Source organism: Hemicordylus capensis, chromosome 11, assembly GCF_027244095.1.
Source record: "Hemicordylus capensis ecotype Gifberg chromosome 11, rHemCap1.1.pri, whole genome shotgun sequence".
Taxonomy (NCBI): domain Eukaryota; kingdom Metazoa; phylum Chordata; class Lepidosauria; order Squamata; family Cordylidae; genus Hemicordylus; species Hemicordylus capensis.
In genome coordinates, this window is record NC_069667.1 from 7933758 (window position 1) to 7961107 (window position 27350).

A 27350-nucleotide genomic window follows, 5' to 3' on the forward strand; every position below is an offset into this window, starting at 1 on the left:
CAATAAAGAATTCAAATTATGGATTTCTGCAGGGAGTGCATTCCACAGTCTAGGAGTGGCTACAGAGAAGGCCCGCCTTTGAGTAGCCACCAGTCAAGCCAGTGGCAACTGGAGCCGGACCTCCTCAGATGATCTTAGTGTGCAGTGGGGATCAGACCGAAGAAGGCGCTCTCTAAGGTCAAGCATTTCCCCATTACAGCTCCCAAAAGCTACAGAGGAACAAAAAGCACAATTAAATAACACACTTGTTTCCAAGTGCTTATCCTCCCATGGGGCAAGTATTTCAGGAAAAGTTCTAAGTATGAGTACAAAACAACCCATCAACTAACACATAGCCAAGCAAACTTTCTGATAGGCAAGTTACGAAACTCCAGGACATCTGAGGAACTGTGTGTGACTTTTCCTGGCTTCCATAATTTAATTATGTTTCAGAGAAGCTCATCAGGGAACTATTTATCCAATGAGACTGTTTTCTGCTAACACTTATTAAAAGAATAATCTGTGGAATAGGTTTATTGACCACATGGATTTTGCCAAAAGAACTTATCATGAGAAATTATATTTCTCAAACAAGTGTCTGGACAGACATTAAACCAAAACATCTGGATGAGGATGTCAGATGGAGTTCATCAATATTCATTAAGTCATCCATATTTACATTGCATCCTTCACAGTGATTAACTTTGATCACTAAAATACTATTAATTATGTGTATGTGAAGACATAATTCAAAGCTTGTTTGAAGGCAACTCAATAGGGTAACATTTAATAAATGTGAGATAAATGTGACCCAAGAACTTAACAGCTAGAGATGTCTGAAAGACTGGCCATCTGTATTTCTCCCCCAGATTTGGGGGTTCCAAATGATCTGATCTTGATTTTGATGTAGCACTAATTATCGATCCCCTGTTCTGCTATTTTTTTAAAATTAATGGTCTTTGTTCAGACATGACAGTTTGCGGTATCATTGACAGTTCCATCATGGAATTCACACAGTGAGGCTCTTCCCACAATCGCTCAAAAGTGGGCTAAGGGAACCCAGCCCACTTTGGGGTGATCGTGTGCTGCAAGTGGAGCTGTGCGGCTCCCGGCAGTTAGCCTCATTAAATCCCCCTCCCCTTAAATGAGGTTAACGGAGCGATCGCTCTGTTAACCTTGTTTTTTTGCTTGTGTGTCACCGCAGCACACGGTGACGCACAAGTAGACCCCTGACCAGGAACCCCTCCTGGGCTTGGGGGGTCTCTCCAGGATGCTCTGTGCACTCGCATGGGGCATCCTGGAAATTCTGGAGGCCTCACGGCCCCCAATCCCCACAGCCCCTACAGGCTCCGTGACAAAGCCGGCAGCTGTGTGGGCGGCCGAGCCGGCCTCCCAGGTATGAGCAGCTGCTCGTCTGCAGGGAGAGTGGGCTAAGCCCGCTTTCCCTGCAGAACCCCATCAGACACTTCACACGTGTCGTGTGGAGCGCCTCAGTGACTTGCAATGGTCTTCCATTTACCTTAATCCAAGACTAGGCTTTCCCCGAGTTTTTTGAGATTAGAAATCAGGAGATCATCTTAAATTCAGAGTCCTGTTCCTTTTGAGTAAATACAGGTATAACCTGTATTTAACCGCTGCTTTTTAAAGGATCATCTTAAATTCAGAGTCATCTTCGATTTGGGTAAATACAGGTAGTCATCCATCCAAATTCCTTTTGTAATGCTGAGGGGCCTTTTAAGGTTGACCAAGTTTAGGGCCTCAGCGTGTCATAATCTGGCCCTGCCTCAGGCTTATATTTTCCACTGCGGTGGTAAATCTTTGCTTCAGCTGTTAGCCACATGTGGGAGCTCATCATATGACCGAATGTTCCTCCATGGGGGGGTGGAAGGAATCTAAGCTCTCCACATATTGGTGCAGCCCATCACGCAGATTTACTACCCAACTCAGTCAGAATTAGGGCTTGAATTGCTCTTATTATTACAACACAAGCCCCTGTGCTGTAAAAGAACGAGCAGCAATATTAACGGAAGGGAAATGGCGGGCATTTCTTAGATCTCATAGCAGCGCGGGAGTAATTTAGGACAGAAGGTTTGGAAGTGAAAGAACGTATTCAGTTAAGCGTCACTGTATGGGCTGAGCTCATGAATTCCTATTCCACACATGGAGGCTGTTCTCACGAGCAGACCAGATCAGGTTAAGACAGACAAGCCCGGAATTGGCCGCCCGTGAGAACTGCCAGGATCCATATGAATCCCAACGGTGCCCCAGCAGCAAACCCACATAGAAGTTCACCGGTTAGCGGAGGTTAAGGGCATGAGCGCACCCTTAACTTGGGCCCACTGCTTGTGTGTGAGGGCAGGTTGCTCCCAGCCAGTGCTGGCACAGGAGCAGGCTTCTGGATGTTGCTGGGGGAATCCCCACAATGCACCGTGCACTCACGGGATGCATTGCGGGATTTCTGGGGGCCGGGACAACATGTTCCGACCTCTGCAACTCCGTGCTTCCTGGGGAAGCAGCAGACCATCTGGGCACGCAGTCTGCGTGCCCCACAATGTCTTGGTAATTGTATACAGGGAAGGGAAGGTTATGCAGCCACCCTCTCTGCCCGCCCTCCCAAACAGTCATATGAATGGGCTTAAACTCTTTGTAATACATCACTACTTATCTCTTTACTGCTTCTTCTCAGACTCTGAGTGTAGACCAGCATTGCCACGTTTGCCTCAGAGATGCACAGCGGTGTAATTGTTAATAGCCGGTCTTGTGGTAGCAAGCATGAATAGTCCCCTTTGCTAATCAGGGTCCATCCTGGTTTGCATTTGAATGGGAGACTACATGTGTGCGCACTGGAAGATATTCCCCTTGGGGGATGGGGGGGTACTCTGGGAAGAGCATCTGTATACTTGCATGCAGAAGGTTCCAAGTTCCCTCCTTGGCATCTCCAGATAGGGCTGAGAGAGACTGCAGCCTTGGAGAAGCCACTGCCAGTATGTGTGGACAACACAGAGCTAGATGGACCAAGGGTCTGACTCAGTATATGGAAGCTTCCTATATTCCTTAACATGTTTGTATATCAAACAAACTGCATTTTTTACATTGAAGGGGAGATGGGGAATCCATTTTATTTATTTATTGTTCATTGTTTATACTATACCCTAGCAATCTACAAATCTACAATTTGGAGATAAGAATATGCACCTACCCTGCAGGACTGTTGTAAGAATTTAAGAACTAATGTATGAAATGTCCTCCATAAGTATCCTCCCAATGTCCTTGAAGTGTCCTCTATAAATCTTCTATATTATTACTGGAATAATTAACATACTTTTAAAGTTTTCTTGGGTGTCTTAAGACAAATTCCAGCAGGTCTGTTTGCATTTCACACAATACTTCAATTAACAATAAGTTAATACATAAGATTACCAATTCTGAGCACACACCATTGAATAAATTCCCCATTCATGTCACTTAACTGAATTAGATCCTTTAAAAGGTCATCCAGTGAAAACAATACGGAAGCCTTTGATGAGCATCCATCAACAGGCTTAAAATTATTGCCCTGTAAAACGCTTTTATTTTCCAGATGGGTTTTATGAACCCCCTTTTTGCCCTCAAGAATGGACAGGCTGTATATACCGTCTGGCTGTTAAACTTTCCTGTAAACTTTGTGTGAATCATTCTGACAGATGTGTGAAGTGCCTGGTTTTCAACGGAAGCAACGTGTGGCAATATTATTCTCATTAAGGGATATTTTGGTAGAATAATGCATTTATTCCTTCAAGTCTGCTTTCAGAAAAGATCTTGTGACTGATTTTTTTTGTTTCCCTTATTTTTTTCTTTAAGAATTTTATTAATTTTCTTTAAAAACATACAGAGAAAATGCAACAAAATTCCAATTACCGATTACATAGATCAGGGATTCTCAACGTTGGGTCCCCAAATGTTATTGGACTTCAACTGCCATAATCCTCAACCAAAGGCCACCGGGGCTGGGGATTATGGGAGTTGAAGTCCAATAACATCTGGGGACCCAGCGTTGAGAATCCCTGACATAGATCAACTGAAAAATAAACTTTGGATTACTAAGACAACCAACCAAAACTATAACCAAAAAACCCTCACAATCTTTTTTTTTAAACAATCCCTTATGTTTTTCAGTAGCAATTGAAATAGATCTTCAGGTGAGTTATTAACACCACTCAGTCAGTATTTCTGAAAACCTGCTGCTTTTTTAGAACATGAAGAAATTGAGGAGAGGAGCTGAAGCACATGGTCACGTGGACAAAAAGTGTCTTTCTTGCACATGCTTGTACTACATTACAAGGGAGTGGCTGAATCCTGCAAAATGTGCTAGGAACATAGGAAGCTGCCTTTTACTGAGTCAGACAATTGGCCCATCTAGCTCAGTATTGTCTACACCAGGCCTGCTCAACTTAGGCCCCCCAGCTGTTTTTGGACTACAACTCCCATAATTCTCAGCCACAGCAGCCAATAGCCATGAATTATGGGAATGTAGGCCAACATCTGCAGGAGGGCCGAAGTTGAGCAGGCCTGTTCTACACTGACTGGCAGAGGCTTTCCAAGGTTTTAGGCAGGAGTCTCTCCCAGACCTACTTGAATAGCCTGCCAGAGAGTGAACCTGGGACTTTCTGTATGCAAAGCAGATGATCTACCTCTGAGCTACTGCCCTACTCCTAAGGAAAATATCTTAGGGCAGAAAGCGCTTATGTGAGGTCACCCATCCAAATTTAAACCAAGGTGGACCCTGCTTAGCAAAGGGGGCAATTCAGATTAAACTCTGCACCCTATCTTATTTGACAAGTCATATGAAAGTCAGAGTGTCATCTCTCCCTAAAACTGTATCCCCCCATTGCACCAGAAGATCTCAAACTTGGGGGTCTCCAAATGTTGTTGGACTACGGCCAAATACCACTGTGGTTAGGAATGATGGGAATTGTAGTCCAAAAACATCTGGGGATCCAAGTTTAAGAACCCATGCCTTACAGAGCTTCATAGGAACATAGGAAGCTGCCTTATACTGAGTCGGACAATTGGTCCATCTAGCTAAGGACTGTCTACACAGACTGAACATAAGAACAGCCCTGCTGGATCAGACACAAGGCCCATCTAGTCCAGCATCCCATTTCACATAGTGGCCCACCAGATGCCTCTGAGGAGCCCACAGGCAAGAGGTATGTGCATGCCCTCTCTCCTTCTGTTGCTCCCCTGCAACTGGTATTGAAAGGCATCTTGCCTCTGAGGCTGGAGGTGGCCCACAGCCACCAGACTAGTAGCCATCTCTAGAACTGTCCACCATGAAGCCCCTTTTAAAGCCATCCAAGTTGGTGGCCATCACCACATCCCATGGCAAATAATTCCATAGATTAATTATGCACTGTGTGAAAAAGTACTTCCTCTTGTCGGTCCTAAATTGCTGGCAGGGGCTTCTTCAAAGTTACAGGCAGGAGTCACTCTCAGCCCTATTTGTGATCAATTCCTTCTTCCTTTCCATCCACTGTCTCCACCAACCAGACCCTCTCCCTAAAACACTTCTCCTCCTTCATCAGGCAATGATCACCTGGTGGAAAGAAAAGCTTTGCTTGTGCTTCCAAAAGTGGCAGCCTTCATTTTTTTGGTAATCGTAACAATGCACATGGGGATAAAAACTAATCATAACTGGAAACTTCAGTGTTAGTCTGACATTAGCTGCTTGCTTGACAAAGCTCCAAATGTGAATTATCAACCGCAACAATTATTCCCTGTTGTGTCCTGTTGGTTAATGAGAGTTCTCAGGTTAATTACAAGCCTAAAGAGTGTTGATGTGCTCAGCTCTCCCATTATGCCTCCAATCCCCCGCCCCAATGAAAATGTAATCCTCTTAGATTATGTAGTACTGACTGTCTGCTCATCCCGAGGACCAGCCATGTGTAATTTTCTAGAAAGAAAAACCCACATTTAGAGGAGGGAAGGAGAAGAGGCAAAAAAGATTTGTAAAAAACCAGAGGATTGGACTCCGAGGAAGCCTTGCGCTAAAGGGGATGAGGCAGAAAATGTTCAGTTGAACCTGGGCCTGCAAATTAATCTGTGAGGAGGTGAAACCAAGTAAGTGTAACTAAGTAAGACTTCAAAAGACTTTGTTATGAACCCCACCGCCCATTGAGATCATCAGGAGAGGTCCGTCTGCATTTGCCACTGGCTCGTCTGGTGGCTACTCAGAGACGGGCCTTCTCTGTTGCTGCCCCAAGGCTTTGGAATGCTCTCCCTAGTGAAATAAGAGCCTCCCCATCTCTGACAATTTTTTAAAGGTCTTTAAAGTCTCATCTGCTCACCCAGGCTTTTAAGTGATACTGTTTTGATTGTTTTTAATGTTGTTTTAGAATATCGTTTTACAAATTTTAAATGGTTGCATTTTAAATTTCTTGTTTTTGTTTTTAACTAATGTTTTAATGTTGTTTTTATCTTGTTGTAAACCGCCCAGAGACGTAAGTTTTGGGTGGTATAAAAATATGTAAAATAAATAAATAAATAAACAAACGAATAAATAAAAAGATGAGAGCAGGAGATCTGAATGGCAGTTACCATGTTGGCACCACAGAATGAGAAACCTGCCTATCAGTCCAGATTTGTATGTATTTGGGTTGTGTTCGGGGTATGGGGGGACCTCATCCAGTCCATAAAAGAGAAAAGAAGGTATCTTTAGCAGACGGATGACACTTCTCTCCAAACATTTGGACAAACTCTCCCAGCAGCTGCATATTGATGTTAAATTGAATTTGGAACATAGGAAGCTGCCTTCTGTTGGGTCAGACTGTTGGTCCATCTGGCTCAGGATTGTCTACACCAGGCCTGCTCAGCTTTGCCTTCCCCCAGCTGTTTTTGGACTACCACTCCCATAATCCCCAGCTAATCACCAGTGGCCAATAGCCAGGGGTTATGGAAGTTGTAGGCCAACATCTTCAGGAGGGTCAAAGTTGAGCAGGCCTGGTCTAAACAGACTGGTAGCAGCTTCTCCAAGGTTACAGGCACGAGTCTTCTAGCCCTATCTGGAGATGCCGGGAAGGGAACTTGGAACCTTCTGCACGCAAGCATGCAGGTGCTCTTCCCCAAGTGGCCTCATCCTCTAAGGGGAATATCTTACCTTACTCACACGTGGAGTCTCCCATTCAAATGCAAACCAGGGTGGACCCTGCTTAGCAAAGGGGACCATTCATGCTTGCTACCAGAAGACCCACTCTCCTCCCATTTTGGGTCAAGATAGGCTTGATCTGGGCCATGGCTCAGTGATAGAGCATCTGCTTTGCACGCGGAAGGTCCCAAGATCACTCCCTAGAAGCATCTCCATGTAGTGCTGGAAAAGACTCCTGCCTGAAACTTTGGAGAGCTGCTGCCAGTCATTGCAGACAATACTAAGGATGTGCAAAATGATTCAGCAATGAATTAATTTGGGTCAAATCAGGGTTGATTTGATTATTCTACCCCAAATCAAATCACTCTGAGAAAAATGAGCCAGATTTGGGGTACAATAGAATCGCCCCCGATTCGACTGAATCGATTTGGGTGAATCGGGTTCCCTTTTGAGGCCCATTATGCTTGGAAAACATGCCTCAAAATGGCAGGGATTGCTGGTCTACCAATTGGGATTAGCGGGTAGACCAGCTCTCCAAGGCAAGTTGACATACTAAGTCCGGAGTGGAAGGTTAGTCTCAGAACTGCTTGCACAGGGGCCAATGAGTGGAAGGAAAGCAGCTACATATGAGACCTATATTCAGACATTATATTGTACATACATACATACATACATCTCTACATGCATGCACATGTGCTTGCCTTACTGTACATGTGTTCACCTTGAAAGTGAACCTGCTCCAATGCAGGGTACAAACAGGAAGTGTATTAATATACCTATGTATATTATGTTGTTGAAAGTAAAAACAGAATAACTGTACAAGTGAACATATATTTATGTGCATTGAACATAACGTGTGAATAGAGCTATGATTCGCACATGACTCAGTGCTATAATAATTAGGTTCTGTCGCCTTTCTCATGTGTCTGCTTTTGCCTGAAGTCGTACACGCTGTTGCAGGGAGCAGAACAACATTTCCTGGATTGAGTTCCACTTTTCTCATGCAGTGTTCTGGTGCAAGATGTGAGCTAGCCATTCCCCGCACAGAGGAATCCTACTGTGCTCGGAAAGGCAGCTTTGGCTCCCAACCCATCTGTGCATTTCCTTGAGGAGGCGTGAAGGGCACAAAAACCGAAGGAGGCCATCCAGAGAAATGCCGCTGCAGTGCAGTAGATAATGCAGTGCAGCAGATAATGAGGCACTTCACATGACACGTGTGAAGCGCATGAGGGGCTTCTGCGGGGAGAGCAGGCTTAGACCGCTCTCCCCGCAGACAAGCAGCCACTCATAGCTGGGTGGCCATATCAGCCAACCACACAACTGCTGGCTCCATCACGTGGTGTAGTGGTTAGAGTGCTGGACTAGGACTGGGGAGTTCCGGGTTCAAATCTCCATTCAGCCAAATACTTGCTGGGTGACTCTGGGCCAGTCACTTCTCTCTCAGCCTAACCTACTTCACAGGGTTGTTGTGAGGAGAAAGTTAAGTATGTAGTAGAATGCTCTGAGCTCCTTGGAGGAAGAGCAGGATATACATGTAAATAAATAATTAATAAATCACGGAGCCGGCAGGGGCTGCGGGGATTGGGGGCTCTGCGGCCCCCAGAAGTTCCATCCTGGAGAGACCCCCGAGCCCAGGGGGGCTGCTTGCAGCCTCCCGGCCAGGGGTCTACTCGTGTGTCACCACTCACTGCAATGACACACGAGCAACAAAATGAAGTTAACAGAGTGCTCACCCCATTAACCTCATTTAAGGGAAGGGGGGAATTAGGTGGGCTAGCCGCCTTGGGAGCAGCAGGCTCACCTGTGACCCCCGGTGGTTCTCACGACCACTGGAAAGCGGGCTACGCTCCCTTAACCTGCTTCCCAGACAGTAACTGTGGGAATAGCTTCAGTGAGCTGGATCTGCTTGAGCTGGTGCAATTGCAGGGTTCTGCCAGGATCACAGAGTGGCCAGAAGAGCTGCCAATCAGGAGAGAGGTCCCGTCTACAATTAGAACACACCTGAGCGGTGTGGTGTGGTGGGAAAAAAGTTGCTTTGGGCAGCTGGTCTTCGGAGGGAACTCTGATGAGGAAAGATGAAGGAGTTTGCTGGCTGTGTCAGTGAGGAGCCTTTGGGGTCTGTTTCTGTGTTACCAGTCCTTAAATATACCCCCTGCAGCGAGAAGGTGAGATTAAAAGGCTGTCCGCAGGAGAAGCCTAACACCTGGGTTAGCTCCTGTGTTACAGAAATCCTGCCAAGTTTCATTTTGCAAAGAACTCGCCTCCAGCTCTTTCCCTCATCATGCCTTCGGCCTGCTCATGTCCAGATATCCATAGGAACATAGGAGGCTGCTTTATACTGAGTCAGACCCTAGCTCAGTGTTGTCTTCACAGACTGGCAGCAGCTTCTCCAAGGTTGTAGGCAGGAGACTTTCTCAGCCCTATCTTGGAGATGCTGCTGCCAGGGAGGGAAGCTGGAACCTTCTGCATGCTTAGGCAGGGGCTCTTCCCATCTGAAAAGCTGCTCCATATCTCCCTGAATAGAAGATGACACTGAATTTAAGGCATTCCCCTTAAAAAAACAGAGCTTAAATACAGGTTAAACCTATATTTATCCAAAAGGAACAGCACTGAATTTAAGGTGACCCCGCCCCCCACCATTTCTAACATCAAAGAACTTGGGGGAGGGGAAACTGAGTCTTGGATACAGGAAAATAAAGGGGCCTGTTTATTACCCCACGGAAAGTGGACCAGCTCACACCTGGGTTAAACCCACACCTGGGTCTGGTACAAGGCCATGTTGGGGTCTCAGTTCATTCACACCCAGCGTGGTGTAGTGGTTAGAGTGCTGGACTAGGACCGGGGAGACCTGAGTTCAAATCCCCATTCAGCCATAATACTAGCTGGGTGACTCTGGGCCAGTCACTTCTCTCTCAGCCTAACCTACTTCACAGGGTTGTTGTGAAAGAGAAACTCAAGGATGTAGTACACCGCTCTGGGCTCCCTGGAGGAAGAGCAGGATATAAATGTAATAATAATAATAATAATAATAATTTTTAAAAAATGGGGACGGGTCACTCAGGGTTCTTATGAATGCCAGCACATTCATAGCCCCTGATAACTAGGCAAAGAGGCACCTCTTTAAAATGGTGGTTCTCTTATAATTAGTGGGGGGGGGGAGGGAGCAACTGGCCCTATCCACCCCCAGCACAGTACCCCTCCAGTGACTGTTGCTGGTGTCTACTTTATGTTTCTTTTTAGATTGCGAGTCCTTTGGGGACAGGGACCAATCTTTATTTCATTCATTCATTCATTCTCACTTCTTCGCCTTTTGGTTAAGATCAAGTGTAGTTTGTTTGTTTATTCTCTGTTTCTCTATGTAAACCACTTTGGAAACTTTTGTTGAAAAGCGGTATATAAATATTTATTGTAGCAGCAGTAGCAGTAGCAGCAGCACCACACAGAGAGCAAAGTATTTGTAATACTTCAGAATATCTGCAGTTCTCCCCGCTATTATGCTTGCACAGCTACTGTATGTTGTGTGGAGGAGTCATTGCTAAAAACAAAACTCCAAATATTCTGTGCATGAGACTTCCTTCTAGTCTGATGCTTCCAGACTTTTAGCTATCTGCAATTTGAGGTATGGAAATGCGATTTCAGAACTATCCCTGGAACACAAGAAGCTGCCTTATGGGAGCAGGGAGGAGAGCTGGCCTTGTGGTAGCAAGCATGACATCCCCCTAGCTAAGCAGGGTTCACCCTGGTGGCATTTGAATGGGAGACAAGAAGTGTGAGCACTGTAAGATATTTCCCTCAGGGGATGGAGCCGCTCTGGGAAGAGCTGAAGGTTCCAAGTTCCCTCCTTGGCAGCATCTCCAAGATAGGGCTGAGAGAGACTCCTGCCTGCAACCTTGGAGAAGCCGCTGCCAGTCTGTGAAGACAATACTGAGCTAGATAGACCAGTGGTCTGACTCAGCATATGGCAGCTCCCTACGTTCCTTATAGCAAGCCAGACCATTGAGTCATCTAGCTTACTATACTGACTGGCAGTAGCTCTCCAAGGTTTCAGGCAGGGGTTTCTAGGACCTTCACAGGGAGTGAACCTAGGAGGACCTCAGATGCTCTCCCACTGAGCTGCAGCTGCATACCTCAAGGTGAAAAAATTTCAGTACTCACATGTAGTCTCCCATCCAAATGCCAACCAAGATAGGCCATGCTTAGCAAAGGGGACCTTTCAGGCTCACTACCACAAGACCAGCTCTCCTCCTCAAGACCCTGTGAACTTTTATTTTCTGTCTAGTTGCATATACTGTTTACCAAGTTTCTATCCTGCTTTTAGTGCTATATTTAGACTATTCAGTGCTCTTGGATGTGAAGAGCTTATGTGTGCCACTCTAAGCAAAGATATGGAAGAGTGCCTGACAATTAGTCCCGGAAGATAGAGCATTAGCTGTTCCTGGTTGATATTATTAACTTTTTCAATGGTGAAAAAGCCATCAGCAAGACAGACTGCCCTCGTCACCACCACTTTGGCCTGCTGCTGCTTCTCCATCTAGGGCTGAGCTCCTTCTCTCCTCACAGAGGTCAGCAGAACTACCAACAGCCCTGTGAAAAAGAGGAGGAAGGGAAGCCAGTGAATGCCTTATACAGACATTACATTATAACGTTATAAGAGCATGCAGAAGTCTGTATGCTTGCACACGTGCTTGTTTGAATGACTTATTCCTGAGTGCAAACTTGCTTAAAACACAGGGCACTACAGATAGGAAGTGCACTAATTGCTGAACATAATGTGTGCATACCTGAATGTGTGTACAGATCTATATGTGCATAGCCTGCACACAGATTGTACTTGTGTGGAGCATAACATGTGAAGAGATGTAAAGTCTCACTATCACCATCTTCTGCTCAGACTGGAGCTCTTTCTCCGCTTACATGGGCTACATGAACCAACCGCTTGGTGAGCAGAAGACGAAATCGCCAGCAAGGCAAAGTGTCATCACCCCAATATAGTGGGGAGAAGAACTACCATCTCTTGTGGTAGTGAGAGCAAGAAGGGTCCCCTTTGATAAGCAGTGGGGAGATTCTCATGATCACCCCAGGCAGGCAGGGAGGACATGGTGGGAAGGCTGATTTCAACTTGCCTCCCCTCCCAGATGTCCAAGCAGGTTGTCTTCGGTGTGCCTCCTGTGCTCCCATATGGGCAGCTCTGCTTAGAGTTGCATGGAGCAGGATGGTGGGATCCTGGGCCAGAACCTGAAGCTCTTCTCATGATCCATGAGAAGTGCTTCTGTCCGGTCTGTGAGAAGAACGGGCTTAGGCCTCTCTCCCCACAGACAATCCTGTCCAGAGCCCTGGGGAGCCAGATCGGCCACTCACATGATTGCTGGCTCCATCACGGAGCCAGCAGGGGTGGAACATAGGAAGATAGGAAGCTGCCATATACTGAGTCAGAGCACTGGTCTATCTAGCGCCGTATTGTCTACACAGACTGTCAGAGGCTACTCCAGGGTTGCAGGGCAGGAATCTCTCTCAGCCCTATCCTGGGAGGGAACATGCTTTCCCTAGAGCGGCTCCATCCCTAAGGGGAATATCTCACTGTGCTCACACTTCTAGTCTCTCATTCATATGCAACCAGGGTGGACCCTGCTTAGCTAGGGGGACAAGTCATCCTTGCTACCACAAGACCAACCTCCAGTCAGCCCCCGGAGGTTCCAGGATGCATCCTGTGGGGCATCCTAGAGAGACCCCTGAGCCCGTGAAGCTGCTTGCAACCTCCCGGTCAGGGGGTCTACACGTGTGTCACTGTGCACCACGGCGACACATGAGCAACAAAATGAGGTTAACGGAACGTTCGCTGCATTAACGGAACGTTCGCTGCATTAATTATTTAAGGGGAGGGTGTTCTAGGTGGACTAGCTGCCTTGGGAGCACCGGGCATGCCTGTGAGCCTGGTGGTTCCCACGATCAACGGAAAGCGGGCTAAGCTCCCTTAGCCCACTTTCCGTTGATTGTGGGAATAGCCTCTGGGGCTATTAGGTTTGCGGAGCGAGCGCTCCGCAAACCTTTTTTTAAAATTGTGAGTAGCCGCGGCGCAGCTTCGCATCACGCCTACTCACGAGTAGACCCCTGGCGGGAAGGCGAAAAGCCGCCTCCCAGCTCCTGGGGTCTCCCCAGTATGCCCTGCGCACTTGCACAGGGCATCCTGGGGCTGCCGGGGGCCATGCAGCCCCCGAGCTCCCCAGCCCCTACTGGCTCTATCTTGGAGCCGGCAATCATGTGGGCGGCCGATCCAGCCACCCAGGGCTCCCTCCCCGCTTGTGAGCAGGGAGAGCGGGCTTAGCCCGCTCTTCCTGCTCACTGCCCCAAACCAGGTCTCACAGATCATGAGACCCGGTCCTCCTTGTTGTTCCAGCCTCTGAGCATCCCACAATGCAACACGTGGCATGCATGTTGCATTGGGGATCTCCCCTTCAAATGGGCTCTCTATGCACCTGTCTCTGTGTCTCCTCAGGCTGAATTCAGCCCGAGAAGACACATGATACCCAGTAGCCAGGTTAAGGGTGCGAGTGCACCCTCGACATTGGCTAACAGGTGGGTTAGTTAAGCGGGTTAGGCTGGCGGGGAGCTGAAGAATCCGTGAACATTCCACGGCTTCTCACAACCAGCCTAACCTCAGGGTCTACCTTGCTTTGCATTTGGATGAGAGGCTACAAGGGTATTCATATGCACAGCCTAACCCAGACTAGGGCAGAGCAGCCTCAGTTAGGCTACATGTGTGAAGCGCCAGGGGTGAGGTCTTCCCAGTGCTCCCGCTGCGCCCAGCCCTACTTTCAAACCCGGCATTTCTCCGTTGTTCAGCAAACCTGTGGTTCGTCTGCGGTGTGCACCAACATAATAGCCCCATACATGGAACACATCCATAGATATGAACATGTTACAAGAGCAGAATAGCGCCTATTCCCTCCCACCTGCCCTCCACAGTAAGCTGTCAAAACAGCTGCATCCTGACAAGCTCTGTGCCTCTAAGTTCTATATGCACACAACTAAGTGATGCATTTTGGCAACATGCCCATCTATGCAGACAGTTTGTATACACAGAGGCTGTGTCGACAGTTTACAGTGTGTCGAGGACAGTGGCAGGACCAGTGGGTGCAATGCCGCTCCGTGCATCTGTAGCCATGGTTACGTGACATAAAGAGGACTATTATCTCCTTGCCCTTCTGTTTTAGTCTCTCTCATGTGCTCCCTGTTCCAGCACCACACCTGTGGCCACTTTATGTTTTGACCACTGCAACACATGGATGCCAAACTCTTGAGTATTTATATCCTCCCTTCATCGTCATCTTGATCAGAGGTCAACTTGCAGGTCAGTCTTTTTCTGCAGTCACCTGTTACAGAGTGGTGGTTGGGTCCAGGGGTCATCGGTTGGTATGCTGTTGCCAGGGCCAGTCAATGGGGGTGGGGGCGTGGAAGGCCATGTACCGTGGGCTTCAAGCTCAAAGTTTAAAGGTAAAGTGTGCAGTCAAGTCGGGGTCAACCCGTAGTGACCACAGAGCCCTGTGGTTGTCTTTGGTAGGAAACAGGAGGGGTTTTAACATTGCCTCCTCCCACGCAGTACGAGATGATGGCTTTCAGCACCTTCCTATATCTCTGCTGCCCGATATAGGATTTTCCCATGGTCTGGGAAACATACCAGCAGGGATTCGAACCCACAACCTCTGGCTTGCTAGTCAAGTCATTTCCCTGCTGCACCATTAGTTTAGACACGTGTTAATTGCTCAGCATTTGAGAAATTCCGCAATGTGTTTTTATGCACATTTTATGGACCAAAATGTGACACACTGGCTTGGCTCAGAGCTGCAGATCTAATCAAAAAAGAGATGTGATTTGGTAAAAGAGGTATTCATGAACCTCACGTGTCCGAGGTTCACTCCCTGGCAACATCTCCAGGCAAGGACTGGGAAAGACTTGCGGAGTCCTGCCTGAAACCTTGGAGAGCTGCTGCCAGTCAGTGTAGACAGTACTGAACTAGATGGACCAAGGGTCAGACTCAGTAGAAGGCAACTTCCTATGACCTCTGGATGTCTGAGAGGGCTTGTTCAGGACTTAGTAACACATGCATGATAAACATTAGCCCCATCCAGACATTACGTTGTATGAGTGTACGGATGTCTGTACACTTGTATATGTGTTTGTGTGGATGACTGTTTCTGTGTTCATGTTAAAATGGGTACAGGCCCCACCATTGCATGGTACTGCTCTGTGTTCAACACGTGTGAATATTCTGTGTATAGAGATGTACCCGTGTACATCATACAATTGTTGAACATAACATGTGTGTAGGGCTATTGGCTGATGTGATAACTTTAAACGGAACATGTTAATTATCTTTGTATTGTATTTTATATAAGAATAGCCCTGCTGGATCAGGCCCAAGGAAGCCCATCTAGTCCAGTATCGTGTTTCACTCAGTGGCCCACCAGATGCCGCTGGGAAGCCCCCAGGCAAGAGGTATGTGCATGCCCTCTCTCCTGCTGTTGCTCCCCTGCAACTGGTATTGAGAGACATCTTGCCTCTGAGGCTGGAGGTGGCCTATAGCCCTTAGATTAGTAGCCATTGAGAGACCTGTCCTCCATGGATTTATTTAAACCCTTCTTAAAGCCATTCAGGCTGGTGGTTGTCACCACATCTTGTGGCAGAGAATTCCATGGGTTAATTATGCATTGTATGGAAAAAGTACTTCCTTTTGTTGGTCCTAAATTTATTTGCATTCAGTTTCATGGGATGACCCCTGCTTCTAGTGTTAAGCAAGAGGAAGGGGAATTTCTGTCAATTTTCTCCCCAACATGCACAATTTTATAGACCTCTATCATATCTCCTTTTTGGTTTTGGGGGAAAATAATAATCTTTTTTCCAAACCAAAAAGCACCAAGTATTATAGCCTTGCCTTGTAAGGAAGATGCTCCAGGCCCCTGATAATCTTGGTTTCCTCTTCTGAACCTTTTCCAGTTTTACAATCTCCTTTTTAAGATACGGTGACCAGAATCGTACGCAGTTTTCCAAAGGTGGCCCTGCCATAGTTTTGTACAAGGGCATTATAATATTAGCCGTTTTTATTTTCAATCCCCTTCCTAATGATCCTCAGCATGGAATTGGCCTTTTTCTCAGCTTCGCACCGAGTCGACACTTTCAATGAGCCGTCCACCACGACCCCACGATTCCTCTCCTGGTCAGTCATTTTTAGGGGTGTGCAATTCGGGATTTCGGGTGATTCGGCTCGGACCCAAACCGAATCACCCCTGTTCTGTTTTGTGCCCGAATCTGGGTCACCCGAATCACCCTTGATTCGGTTCGGATTCGGATTTAATCCGAATCCGAATCCGAATCGATTCGGGGGGGTAAAAAGGGGCCCAGGGGCAAAATTTTGGGGTGGGGTGGTAGTGCCCAATGGGTAGAGTCTACCACCCCAATTTCAGGGGGATTGGGCAAAATCCTGATTTTTGGTGAATTTTTAAAGTTTTAGTGACTTTGGGGCAGTTTGGGGGCATAGCATGGGATCTGGGCAAAAGGAGTGGGGTGGGGTGGTAGTGCCTAATGGGTTCAGGCTACCACCCCAATTTCAGGGGGATTGGGCCAAGGGCTGATTTTTGGTAAATTTCTGAAAATTTCATGTCTTTGGGGCAGATTGGGGCATATTGGGGCAGAAAGTGGGGCCTGGGGCAGAAAATTGGGGTGGGGTGGTAGTGCCTAATGGGTGGAGGCTACCACCCCAATTTCAGGGGGTTTGGACAAAGGGCTGATTTTTTGAGAATTTTTGAAGTTTTAGTGACTTTGGGGCAGTTTGGGGGCAGAAAGTGGATCTGCCCCAAAATAGTGGGGTGGGGTGGTAGTGCCTAATGGGTGGAGGCTACCACCCCCATTTCAGGGGGATTGGGCAGAGGGCTGATTTTTTGAGAATTTTTGAAGTTTGGGTGTCTTTGGGGCAGATTGGGGGCAGAAAGTGGATCTGCCCCAAAGGAGTGGGGTGGGCTGGTAGATAGTGCCTAATGGCTGGAGGCAACCACCCATCCCCAATTTAAGAGTGATTGGGCAGAGGGGGGAATTTTGGTGAATTTATTTGTATGAGGTTTGTCTTCATAAGGTGAAGTGTGCTAAATTGATTACTTCCTCATATTATTCATAGTAAAGGAAAGTGTGAAAAAGTGAAAGTGGGGTCAAGAGAGTTGTTTAATTGAAAAAAATCTCATTTGCTATGATAGACTGAGAATTCACACCTCAGAAAAAACTTCTCTACATGCTCTAGAGCAGGGATTCTCAACGTTGGGTCTCCAGATGTTATTAGACTTCAACTCCCATAATCCCCGGCCCTAGTGGCCTTTGGTTGAGGATTATGGGAGTTGAAGTCCAATAACATCTAGGGACCCACCGTTGAGAATCCCTGCCCTAGAGAGCTGATCTAGCGTGGTAGCTATTATACATTCCTGGTCCAAATCTTGCTCTGCTGTGAATTCACTAGGTGGCCCTTGTCAAAGCACTCCCTCTTAGCCTCCCATCTGCAATTTAGAGATAACAATGCTCATTTATTTTACAGCATTGTAAGGATTATGACAAGATAATACATGTGAAATGTTTTTCACTGGCCAACACCAATCTAGATGGTTTTTAAAAGGGATTTGCCGAATTAATGGAGGATAAGGCTAGCAACTACTACTAGCCTGGATGGTGGTATATTTCCAACAGGATCAGAAGGGGCATGCCCATGAACACCAGGTGAGCTGGATTTAGGCACAAGCTAAGTAAGCTATAGCTTAGGGCCTCCCCTTATGAGGGGCCTCTGAATTACAAAAAAGGAAGTGGACTACATTTCAAGTTTTGCATACAGGTTGAGAAATAAAGGAGAAAGGAAAAAAGATTCTAAAACAGACATTGTCTGCCTTTGCACATAATGGAAAACCGTGGGTCCCGATCTGGAGGCTGGGAGACTGTAAGGGGGCAGGAACTGGCTGCGCGGGAGTCCTCCTTTGCATGAAAGAAAGTCGCAGCAGCCTTTTGTGAAGAGGAGAGGGAGGAGTTTCCTACCTTCAACTCTGGCTTCACACAGCGGCAGGACTCGGACGACACGGTGCCACTTCTGGACCTGAGGTTATGGTAGCAAAACCAAGAGGTAACCGAAGATTCATATTCAGGTTTGGGGGCTGAAACTGACCCTTGCTTTGGTGATGAAACCGTGGGTTTGCCCATGATGCGGACGACCTTAATCTTGAACCTCTGGCACAGTTGCCTCCAGTTTTGCATTATGGCCGAAGGCAGCCATTATCATCCTGATAAGACAAAGATATACTTACAAGGCAACACAATTATGTATCATATTGAGTTTATAAACCTGTGCAGAAATAACTGTGAGTTGATTCAAAATTTCATTAGACCTGGGTGTGGTTTTTCAAAAGTCTGAGCCTGGATCAGAAATTTGATACAGAATGAGTTTGGTTCTGCAGTCTTTGCCAAGTATGTACATAAAGATAAAGCTTTATTATTAATATTTTCACTGTGATTTTTGTTAGAATAATAATTTCTTTTGTAATGCTGTGGGGATTTATAAGCTTGACATAGCTTAGGCCTCAGCATGTTATAATCCACTCCAAAATGGGAGGGGGTAGTTGCCTTCTTTTCCCCACTAGCAGGGTTCCTGGATGTATCTGGTTGGCCACTGCATGAGGCAGGATTCTGGACTATCTCGGATCAAGCCTTGCAATGAAGAGCACTGACATAACAGATAACAATTTTGTTTTTGTGTTTATTCCCGTGTATACAGGTGGACCTCATTATCTGTGGATTCCATATCAGCGGATTCACGTATCTGCGGTCGGGAGAAAGACACCCGACCTTGGGATGCCGACCTCACATATTTGTGGGTTTGAGGTGGTCAGAAATGACTGTGGAGGTCATTTCCAGCTGCCATTTTCCTCGACAGAGCCACAGAATGGCTCCTGTCTTTGTAAAAAAAATAGGGGGGGGGACCACGCCAATTTTCAGCTGATTTTCAGCTTATTTGGGGGCACAAAACAATTCAGAGAGAGCAGTAGGGCAAGGTATACAGGTCCCCCCCATGAAATTCGGCCAATTTTCAGCCGCCTGGGAACCTAACTCCCACAATCCCATCGGTTCCCTTAACTTAATATTCACGGCTTCCATATCCGCAGCTGGAGCCCAGAATGGCACCCCCATAAATACTGAGGTCCACCTGTACCAGTTGTGTGTTGGTATGAAAGGCATGGGAATCCAAGAGGACAGGAGGGACACACCAAAATGCATTGGAATTTAAGTGGTTCCTTGAGGGACCAACATCAGCCAAGTCTTCACTCTTTCTCATTGTAAGCAGAATATGTTGGAACAAAACTGACGACCTTGGAAGATAAGACTGTAATGAAGCAAAAACACTTTCACTTTTCCTTTTCATGCTGATGGCTGATTTTTATCAGATGCTTTTGGAAATAGGATCGGAATGCAGATGTGGGCATTCACTGCACTTGTGCGATTCTGTAGATTCGCAAGGAATTTTTTTTCGTTCTTTGGCAGGGTTTCTTATCTGAGCTTCTTGGAGTCTGAAGCTCTGCGTAGGACATTCATTTCAATGGATTTTCATGCCTCCCATGTTCATACACACAGCTCTTAAAAAAAGAAATATGTTTTTGATTGGCTTTTCTTACATGAATGGTATGGAATATAAAACATCTTATCTTTGCGAGTGCATCTCTTTTCTTTAGGGCAAAATTTACTTGTTCTGTTCTAAGGTTTAAATTCTTTCCAAGTGTTCCTATTTAATGTGGTGGCTGAGGGCAATACTGTGACCTTGTTCAAAGTGCTGCTGCTAGGGTGTTAGCTGAGCTAATTTTGTAGAGCCTGTCACTCCACTTTTGTACCAACTACATTGGCGGCCAGTTTGCTTCCAGGCACAATTTAGGGTGGTGGTTTTTTGCCTGCAAAGCCCTAAAACTTTTGGGACGAGGTTATCAGAAGGACCACTTTCACCCATGTATATCTTATACCATAGATCATAGGATCTTAGAAGGCTAGTTCAACTTCTGCCCCAGGCACATAGCTAGGAGAGAGGGGGATCATGTTCACCCCTCTCCCCGGCAGCCCCTTGTGTGCATCAGCCACACCCCCTTGTGTGATGTCACACACAGGGGGTGTGGCCCACACCTGGAAGGGCCCATGTGGCCTACCTAAGTTCATTTCCCAGCCAGCTTCCTTGCTGGCCAGTCATTTTCTTTGTTCTCTCCCTTGCGAAGAAAATTGGGGCAGTGGCAGGGGGAAGCCAAGTGGCTCTTAGGAGCTGGGTGGCTTGGGATATTTGAACCCATCTGCCCAATCATAGTTCTGCTCCTGCTCTGCTCAGTACAGGAATCTCCTACAGCACTGGCATATGGCTGTCCAGCTTTGGTTTGCAAATTTCTAGTGAAGGAGAGCTCGTCACTGCCAGCACCTTGCACTCAGTTGAGGAGGATCTGATACGAGACTCATCACCAACTTAAATGGAGTTGTTTGGCGGGGGCAAGGGCAAAAGACTTTTTGGCCATTGTGCCCAGCTGATGGAACTTTTTGCCCAGAAATATCCATCTGGCCCCAATCCTGGATATTTTTCATTATCTGCAAAATATGCTGGCTGACATCTGGACTAATTGGAGCAAGGAACAAAGATGAGCACATGCCAAAGGGTCATGGAGCTGAAAAGACATTCAAAGTAGCTCAATCTCTTGTGCTCTTAGTCCATTTGCACAAGTGCCATGCTTGAGAGTGGGTGGGTTTGTATTATTCCCTGCAATGCATATGGACAGAGGAAGAGATTTCACACCAGGAGATGCACCACAGGTTGCAGAAGGACATTACAGTTCTCCCTCGCCAACCACAAGGGTTCCGTCCCAGGAAAACCCCGCGATTGGCAAATTCATGGTTGGCGAGGCATTAAAGTCAATGGAAAACAGGGGGTTAGACCGTGGTCATGAAAAGACTGAAAAATGAAGGAAAAAATTACACCCCCCAAAAAAAGCTAAAAGTCACCTAGAATCTCTTAAAATCACCAAGAGTCACAAGAGGAGTGAGCAGATTGAAATTTTTGGAACCCCCCCCCCCAAATCACCCAAAGGCAGGTTAAATCATGAGGAGTTGGCAGAGGAGCTCTTACCTCTGGTCTTCAGGGCCAAAGTCCAGGGCCTCCACAATCCCTGGGGGCCCCCAGATCCTCTTTAGTCTGTCCTGGGTGGTGTGGTTGCCCAGCGGAGTGTGATGGTGCTTAATTTGCAGGGGGTGGGGTCCAAAGGCCTTTAAGTCCAGGCTCCAAAATTACTTAGGTGCAACTCTGGACGTTGGCAAGGATCAGCAAGGGTCATCAAGAGGAATGAGCAGTTTGAACCTCCAAATCCCCCCAAATTGCAGGGTGGGGAACCCAAATTATTAAAAAATCTTGCCAACCGCAGATACTTAGGTCACAGTTGGCAATTTAACAGTCACGGATACTCAAAACCATGGTTGGTGAGGGCAGAGGCATAGCTAGGGGAGAGGGGGTCCATGTTCATCACTCTCTCTGGCGGCCCCCCAGAGTGAGGGAGATAATGAAGAAAATAGGGAGGGGTGGAGCTGGAGGGCCCTTAGGAGCTGAGGGCCCATGTTCTTTGAACCCTTTCGCTCAATTTTAGCTACGCCCCTGGGCGAGGGAGAGGAGAGCTGGTCTAGGAGAGGAGAGCTGGTCTTGTAGTAGCAAGCATGACTTGTCCCCATAGCTAAGCAGGGTCTGCCCTGGTTGCATATGAATGGGAGACTTGATGTGTGAGCACTGTCAGGTATTGCCCTCGGGGAATAGAGCTGCTCAGGGAAGAGCAGAAGGTCCCAAGTTCCCTGCCTGGCTGAATCTCCAGGATAGGGCTGAGAGAAATTCCTTCCTGCACCCTTGGAGAAGCCGCTGCCAGTCTGTGAAGACAATACTGAGCTACATAGACCAATGGTCTGACTCAGTATATGGCAGTTTCCTATGTTCCTATGATGACTGTACTAGTCTGGTGCAATACTAGTGCAATACTAGTCTGGAACACAAACACTCGATGTAGCAGCACTATCTAGTGCAACATAGAAAGGATGCCAATCACTGTTGTTTAAGCCAAAATCCGGCCAGATTTGTGGCTGTGATATATCATTTGGTTGCTGTTGATTCTGCTGGTGTATTGGATGGATTTTTATTTTTATATTTTTAATCCTTGTAAGCCACCTTCGAGCTCTTCTATGAAGTTGAAAGGCGAGATATATTTATAATTTATAAGAAATGCATCTTTTTAAATATTTGTAGAAATGGAGACCAGTAATAACAGTGCAAAAACAGATATTTCTACCCATTTTTATTTTATGAAAACTAATTAAAAAAACAATGGCTAAAGAACCTGTTTCTGCACTGTTATTGCTGATCTCCCTTTCTAGACATTTAGAGTCCAATATGGGGCAATTAATAGCTTGGAACACAACCAGTTTACTCATTTGGCTCACAGAATGCCAGAATTCCCCCTTTAGTGTAGGGGTGGGCACACTTGGCCATCCAGCTGTTGTTGAACTACAACTCCCATGGCCCTCCAACAACAGCTGTAGGGCCACCCCTGCTTTAGTGTGTAGGTTTTCTAGCAACAGGTGTATCAAATCCTTCAGCAATCACTTGCAACACCTGATAACAGCCACCCCATATTTGAAGGACAATAGCTTCCTTTCATGAAATGGCCCATTCCATAAGGAGGCTGAAATGGTTCAGGCTTATCAGCTAGCAGGTTGATGGTGGGTAACAGGCAGAGGCTGCACCTTCTGCTCCAGCGCTCCATCTGTTTGGCAACCCTTTTATCAAAGTTGTTGTAGCAAGCAGAGCATAGGTTTTGCAGCTCAAAATCCATTGAGCTGCCATGGGGGAGAGAAATGCTCCAATGGACCATTCAGACCTCCAGCTGCAAAGTTGTGCTGCTGTTCACTGTCTGTCTGTCTGCTACAGGTCTGTTCCAGTCTCTGGATCCAGCAGCTCTGTTGGTATGGGATTTAGTGATTTGCTAGTATATACACAGATTCAAAATTCTGACTGTCAACAAGTTTCTGAAAGCTAGATCACAGGAAGACAATATTTGATTTTAGATCACAACCCTAACTGTGCTTGGTTCTCTGCTTAGGAAAGACACAGTGGTAACATTTGCACATAACGTGGCACTGCAGTTGAATAGGCCTGTGGTTCTGCAGGGAATTAGAGTCGGGCATGGCAATGAAACCAAGCATTCAGAACTGGAACTCCAGTCTGAATCCACAGCTTGCAGTGAGTTTCGTTGCCGCAGCCTGCGGTTCCAGGCAGCCTGCGGTATGTCCGAATTTGGAACTGCAGGCTTCTGGCCCCAGAACCAGAGTTGAGGAAGCTCCTCCCTCAACTCCAGCATGATTGGCTGTGGGGGCTGTCCTTCAGTAAAGAAGGGAACCCAGACAGACAGCTCCCCCAACTCTCTGCAGTTTTGCTGACTGCAGAGAGCCAGCTCTCTTGAATGTCTGAATTGGGCAGGAGAGTGGGTGGAGCGGGGTACAGAACCACGGGTCCATTGGACCCACGGTTCTGCGTTACATGTGAATGTGGCCAGTGCCTCAGTCTTGGCTACTCTTCTGTGCCGCTGCCCATTCTTGGACTGAGTTCCCAGCAGAGCCTTGTTCTGGTTCCTTCCTGACCTCAGTCTTTCTGCTCCTTCATGGAATGAAGCCGCTTGTTCCTGGCTTGACTCTGGACATGTTCCTGAGCTTCTCTGCCTTCATCTCCAGGCAATGCCTTCCTGTCTTCAAGTCATGCTGATCACTTTGATTCCATATTCAGGCTTAATTCTCCAGTTTGACTTTCAGCCCTGTGCACTTGGCTATGGCTTCTGATAAATCTTCTGACCATTGATTGTGGAACTCCTGGTGTGTGAATATGCTGCTGGGTGCAATCTTGCCAAGGCCACCACAATCCAGTTCCTAAGACCCTAATGTTCCAAAGCACAGACATATAATAATGTTACATGTGCTCCCCACTTCTCCCAGTGGAGTAGCAGTTCTCAGTTTCTGGCTTCCTTTGGAGAAGAGATCACTGGAGGCCTCTTTGTGATGTTTGACTAACAAGTTCATATTTGAGAATATTTGCTTTGCAGTATACTAGTGGCTTTGTTTATTTTGTTTAAAAAAAGAAAATCTGCATGTTTTAAAACAGAAAATTAGCCTAAAATGATACATACATCTATACTTTTTTAAAACGAATACATTGGAACAGGAGTCTCTGCATGAACATACTGTGTATCTTCTAGTTGTTGGGTGCAATTTAACATTTTCCCTTCTAAATCTGATTTCCCAAGATGACAAAGCTTCTCCTGTGACAATGTTTATCACTTGCATTTTAATGAATTTTTAAAAAAAGCATTGTTGTCTTCTAAATAAGGTCTGTTTAGTTGCTTTGGGCTGTTTTACAGCCCTCCTCCTCTTGCTATTCAAGGCAAATGTGTTGTGTGTTTTAGTAGGAGAGAAAAAAAATATTTTTTAAAATTTCTGTAAATAGAAGAAACACCAGACATTTAGCAGCTACTTAAAAAGAGACTTCTTATTACACAATGGGGAAAAATATTTGGTAAACTTCTGTTGTTTTGCTTTGGTGTGCAGTGTGCTGCTGTTGAATAGCTGAAAAGTTAATCCTGACTATGCCAGAAAAGATCTTAGTGGGTGGAAAATGGTGTTCATGATTTTGAGCTAAAAAAAACAGAGAGAGACATTTGCTCAACTGTCCTCTCTCTGTCCACTCTGATTTGGAAGTAATCCATCCTCCCAACATTATATGTGTCTTCTGAATAGCCTTTGTTAATCAGAAAAATAAATGATCCATCCAGTCCAATAGCCAGTGCCACACACTGCAGGGGAAATTTACAATGACACAGGACAGTAATGAAGCGTTCCCACTTTGTCATTCATTCTCAGGTGGTGGCATTTTGATTATTAGGAACACCATTAATATCCAGATATTGTTTTGTACTCCCTGTATCCCCAACTGTCAGGAAACTTCAGGAGCGGCTTTTTCCAGGGTTGTTTCCTTTTGAGGCAAGTACAGGACCAGTATCGGTTGAATAGCAATGGGCAACTAACCTGGGCCCAGGGCGCTCAGAAGGGTTAATGGCTAATTCCCGAGATCACCTCTGTGCCCACAGCAACTAAGGTCATTCACATGGCCAGCCTACTGTGGGCGCCTGGAGCCACAGGAACTTCTCCTACCCAATGCCTGCCTAAGTGGTTAGCCCATCAACTTTACGTGCACTTTAATCAAGGTAGGGCAGAAACCCCTGTTGCTCTACCTCAGCTTTAGGTTGTGTGGGTGCCTGGAGCTGTTTCTGCTGCTTCCAGGAGCTGGGAGCCATGTTTATGATAGAGTCCAAGGCAAAATGGGGGCACGGAGAGGCGTGCTGCTGCATTGCGGAGGGCTGCCTCTCCACTGCCTGTGCCATGCATTGTGGGATGCAGGAGGACTTCCTCCTCCCCATCCCACTTCAGGAACCCATCTCTGCACCAGTCATGTGAGCGCATGAGTGGCGGATCCCAGAAGCAGCTTGGATCATCTGGAGGAAGCCAGGTTGGATCCTGCCTTCTTCTCAGCCCTCCCCACTTTGGTCATGTGAACGACCTTAAAGTATAGTGATGATGGTGGAGCAACTCTTTTGGGCCCAACCCAGGTTGGAGGGGCCCCATGGAGGGCAGTTTGCTGAGGTTGAAACCTGGAGCCACCATGGAAGAGAGTGCTGGAGAGACTGTTCTCTCTAAGGCGTTTGTGTGTGTGTGCATACTCACAAGTTTTCTGATGTTCTCTCAGTTAATTTTAGATCCTGTGCAGGTTGAATCAGGAAGGCCCCACTCTGAATGCATGTGCACACACAGTGCCTTGATATTGCCGCCCAGAACAAAACTCATTCCGCACAGAGGAATGAAAAAAATTAGAGGGACCACTGACTGGAAATGTACAGTGTCTTTCATTAATACAGGAGGCCCTCGGTATTTATGGGTGTTGCGTTCTTTCCGACAATTGCAAACATGGAAACCACAAATAATGAAACCTTAACTCTATGGGAATCTGGAGGTTAGGTTACTGCAGACACAAAAAAAGCCCAAAATCACACAAAAATGTGGGAGGGAAGCAGAAATAAAGGTAGTACAGCACAGTACCTTACTTTCCAGCTTTCCAGCAATGCCCCCACCCTACAAACCCCCCAATAAAATCAATCAGTCATTAAACCTCCAGACTGCCTGATTATTTGCTGATTTTTGTGGTAATAAACACCACAGAACAGTGGTTTCTGTTTATTTTTTGTAAGCACAAGCCACAAAATGTCTCTGTGCTGCCTCCACACAGGAGATGCCGCTGGAAATGCCACCAGAAGGGACACCGGATGTCACTTCTGGTGGCTCAGGAACTGCAGATAGGTGAAAATTGCCTGTTTTTAATACCATGGATAAGGAAACTGGGTCTCTAAGGCCTATCCATGGCTATACAAAACCACAGTTGCCAAAACCATGGATGACCACATGTATCTGTTTGTTGACAAATGTATAGGAGGGTGCTGAACCAGTATGCAATGGAGCTGGTCTGCTGCAAATTGGGCTAGTTCAAATGGTTCGATCGTGGACCAGAATGGCCCTTACTCAAGGGGTCCATACTGAGACCTGTTCACCCATGGACAGGTTTGCCGATTTGAGCAGCTGTAAAGGGGAATCCAGTGACGATCCCCCTTTGGTTATCAAGTAAAAAATCCTCACCAGATTCCCTTTTAGAACTGCTCGAACCAGCAAACTGGTTCAAGCGGGTTCAGTCGGACGGGTCCAACTGAACCAATTGGTCCAACTGAACCGGTTTGAATTCAATTCAAATTTAGACCGAACAGCAAAAATTGGTTTTGCCCGCACCCCGACAGATGCACAAGGTTAGGGAAGAAGAAAAGCACTAAGACAAGGGGCAGGACAAAGAGCAGTAGCAGTAGTGGTGGCAGCTGGTAAGGGACTTTGAGGAGGAGAGAGGGAAAACAAGCAATGGTGGGAAGGAGTTAGGAAGTTGTCTAGTACTGAGCCAGACCCAGGGGCAGAGCCACCATTGCACAAATGGGTTCAAGTATCCCGGGCCGCCATGTTCAGGGGCCACACCTCGTGCCCTGATCACATCCCTCATGCATTTGATGTCAGACACAAGGGGTGAGGCTTTGCT

General features: G+C 46.7%; 1 protein-coding gene across 18 annotated transcripts in view; it reads left to right on the top strand.

Annotated features, from left to right (window-relative positions):
* Nucleotides 1–27350, top strand: part of TENM1 (teneurin transmembrane protein 1) — a 1198498-nt gene that overhangs the window by 132768 nt on the left and 1038380 nt on the right. For 14 of the 18 annotated variants that reach the window (XM_053273531.1, XM_053273550.1, XM_053273549.1 and 11 more), the window contains exons 1-4: nt 9131–9267; nt 14340–14450; nt 17676–17854; nt 17967–18248. The exons of 1 other annotated variant lie outside the window; for it this stretch is intronic. The gene's annotated coding sequence lies outside the window, so the exon portion shown is untranslated. Of the gene's footprint in view, nt 1–9130; nt 9268–14339; nt 14451–17675; nt 17855–17966; nt 18249–27350 lie in introns of those variants that run through there. 3 more of the 18 variants (XM_053273532.1, XM_053273538.1, XM_053273533.1) reach the window with 3 other exon arrangements.